At 39.7% G+C, this 3,768-nt stretch overlaps 1 pseudogene; it reads left to right on the top strand.

The window, feature by feature from the left end:
- Positions 1–2,172: 2,172 nt before the first annotated feature.
- Positions 2,173–3,409, top strand: LOC129025335 (N-acetyllactosaminide beta-1,3-N-acetylglucosaminyltransferase 2-like; annotated as a pseudogene).
- Positions 3,410–3,768: the final 359 nt, after the last annotated feature.

Below are 3,768 nucleotides of genomic sequence, written 5' to 3'. Positions count from 1 at the left end.
TTCCAGTCTTTAATCATTAAGTATGTTAGCTGTGGGACTTTCATAGATTCCTTGTAACAGGTTCTGGATGTCCTCTTCTATTCCTAGTGCATTGATTTTTTTTTTTTCATGTAAAGGCATTGGATTTTGTCAGATGCTTTTTCTCCATCTAGTGAGATGATCATGTGGTTTTGCCTTTTATTCTATTAATACGGTGCACACTGTGATTTGAAAGATAGTGTCTCCTCCAAAATTCATGTTGAAACTTTATTCCCAATGCAGCAATACTAATAAGTGTGGCTTATGGGAGGTGATTAAGTCATGAGGACTCCACCCTCATGAATAAGATTAGCAGCCTTATAAAACGCTCGTTTGATGGAGGCACTCTCCTGCCCTTCAGTCCCTTCCCTCCCTTCTGCCATGAGAAGATACAGTATTCATTTCCTCTGAAGGATGCAGCAACAAGGCACCATCTTGGAACCACACAGCAGTCCTCATCAGATACTAAATGCTGTCACCTTGATTTTCTACCTTGCAGCCTTCAGAACTATGAAAAAATATATGTTTTTGTTTTTTATAAATTACCCAGCCTGTGGTATTTTGTTATAGCAGCACAGACTGAAATAGTATGTTATATTGATTGGTCTACAAATGTTATCAACTTTCAATTCCTGGGATAAATTTCACTTGGTTATATTGTATAATCTTGTATAATTATTTTTATATGTTGTTGGATTTGATTTACTAATATTTTGTCAAGGATTTTTGCATCTATATTCATAAGGGATATTAGTCTTTAGCTTGTGTGTGTGTAATGTTTGTCTGGTCTTGGTATCTGGGTAATACTGGCCTGATAAAGTGAATTGAAAAGTGTTTCCTCCTATTCTACCTTTTGGAGAAGTTTGAGAAGCATTGGTGGTAATCCTTTACATGTTTGAAGAAATTATGAGTAAAATATTGGCATGGGATTTTTTTTTTTAAGTAGTTGTTTCATTACTAATTTGATCTCTTTATTTGCTGTATTTCTATTTGGATTTTTTAAAAAATATCTTCTTGAGTCAGTTTTGTATGTTTGTGTCTTTCTGGAAAATGTATCCATTTCACATAAATTATCTAATTTATTGATTTGTTGGTATACAATTGCACATTGTATTGTCTTTCTTCCTTTCTTTTTTTTTTTTTTTGGCAGAGTCTCGCTTTGTTGCCCAGACTGAAGGGCAGTAGTGCAATCTCAGCTCATTACAACTTCTACTTCTGGGTTCAAGCCATTCTCATGCCTCAGCCTCCCAAGTAACTGGGATTACAGGTCTGTGCCACCATGCCCAGCTAATTTTTGTATTTTTGGTAGAGACAGGGTTTTGCTATGTTGGCCGGGCTGTTCTCGAACTCTTGACCTCTAGTGATCCACCTGTCTCGGCCTCCCAAAGTGCTGGGATTACAGGCGTGAGCCACTGCGTCCAGCCAATGCTTTTTATTTCATAATGTTGGTAGTCATGTCCCTCTTTTATTTCTGATTCTAGTAATCTGAATCTTCTCTCTGTTTTTCTTGGTCAGTGTAGCTAAATGTTTGTAAATTTTGTTGAGCTTTTCAAAAATATAACCTTTGTTTTCATTGATTTTATCTACTTTTAGTCTCTGTTCCATTTATTTACACGCTAATGTTTATTATTTTCTTCCTTGTGCTTGCTTTGGATTTTTTCTTTTCTTAGGCTTTTAGGATGGAAGATTAGGCTATTGATTGAGACCCTTCTTGGGGGAATTTTTGTGTCTCCTGGCATAAAGTTATCACTTCTAAGAATTATTGTTGTTGTTACCATTCTCGAAGAGAATGTCTGTTCCATGTACCAACGTACCTAGTAGGGTTGCCAACCGTACTTTATTTCAAAAAGTAAAAAAAAAAAAAAAAAAGTAAGGGGGCCGGGCGAGACACCCCAGGGTGCCAGTGGCACCAGTGCCAGGAGCTGAAGACGGAACCCGGACTGAGGCACATCGGCTGCAGTGGCGAGTGCTGGAGGCAAGGCGAGGTGAACTAGAGCTGTCCCCACCGCCCGACCGCCCATAGAGGCTGAGCTGTGGCCTTCTCAGGGCTGAGCGGCGTGGGAAAAGTGGGTATGGCAGCGATTTCCCACCCCTACCCCGCGCCCCCGCCCCCGCCCCACCGAGCTGGAACTAGTCTTGGACAAGATATGAGACATGAGTGTTGAACGTTGAAGAATAAAGTTGTTGGGTAACCTGATGATGGCAAATGTCTTCATTTATTTGATTGTGGAAGCCTCCAAAAGCAGTAGCCAATAATAATAATAATAATAATAATAACAATAATAATAATAATAATAATAAATGTAAGGTGGGTTAATAATAATACCCAAAGAGAAGCTTTGGAAGATTGCTACACCTCTCGAGGCACACTGGAACAGAGAAAAAGAAAAGCTGAACAAGTGGTACAATCCCATCCTGAGTATGTTGGCCAACCAGACGGGGAAGTGTACGGGTTTTCCAATATAAGCCATCTGAATTACTGTGAACCTGACTTGAGGGTCACGTCAGTGGTTACAGATTTTAACGATTTCCTGGACACATTTGAAGACTTTCTGATGTATTTGAGATGCTGCAATGATTCACTGCTTATAGATCAGCCAGATAAGTGTGCAAAGAAGCACTTCTTATTTCTGGTGATTAAGTACCTCACTCCGCATTTTGCCAGAAGGCAAGTGATTCCGGATTCCTGGGTCAGAGAAACCAACATGGGAAACCAAAGAGTGATGTAAGTTTTCTTGCTGGGTCAGATACCCCCAGAGGTCAACCACCCGGACTTTTATGATATGCTGAAATCTGAAAATGAGAAGCACCAAGATAGTTTTATGCGGAGCTATAGAGACACTTTCTTCAACTTGTCTCTGAAAGAAGTGTTGTTTCTCGCTGGGTAAGTACTTCCTGCCCAGACACGTAGCTTGTTTTCAAGGGCAAAGATGATGTTTTTGTGAACACCCATTACATACTGAATTACGTGAATAGCTTATCCAAGAAAAAAAGCCAAAGATCTGTTTATAAGTGATGTGATCCACAATGCTGGACCTCATGGGGATTAGAAGCTGAAATACTACATTCTAGAAGTTGTTTACTCTGTCCTCTACTCACCCTATGCAAGGGGGAGGGTGGATTCCTCTAGTCCAGCCACCTGGCTCTGAGGCTGTACCATATCACTGACTGGGTCCATCTCTAACCTATTGATGATTTTTATACTGGAATGTGCCTTCAAAAACTTAACCTTTTTCCAGGGAAGCACAAAGGCTTCAGGACATTTGATATGAAGGAGACAAACAAGAATAACATCTGTTCCTACATAGATCTGATGTTAGTACATAGTGGAAAACCTGAAGAGATGATTGATATTTGGTCTCGGTTGCAAAATGCTTATTTAAAATGCTAAAATAGATCCAAACTAAATTTTGCATAGAAAGGTGTATTTTGAGTGGTTCCCGTGTTGTGTTCTCACATTACAATATTTTTTAAAAATCAAATTTAGTTTTTTTTAAGTTCTGGGATACATGTGCATGACATGCAGGTTTGTTACACAAGTAAACGTTTGCCATGGTGGTTTGCTGCACCTATCAACCCATTACCTAGGTATTAAGCTTAGCATGTATTAGCTATTTTTCCTGATGCTCTTCTTCCCCCTCCCTACTCCACAAGCCCCAGTGTGTGTTGTTCCCCTCCCTGTGTCCATGTTTTCTCATTCTTCAGCTCCCACTTACAAGTGAGAACATGTGGTGTTTGGTTTTCTGTTCC

This window comes from Pongo pygmaeus, chromosome X (assembly GCF_028885625.2).
Source record: "Pongo pygmaeus isolate AG05252 chromosome X, NHGRI_mPonPyg2-v2.0_pri, whole genome shotgun sequence".
NCBI classification, from domain to species: Eukaryota; Metazoa; Chordata; class Mammalia; order Primates; family Hominidae; genus Pongo; species Pongo pygmaeus.
This window is presented reverse-complemented; position numbering and strand designations above follow the sequence as displayed.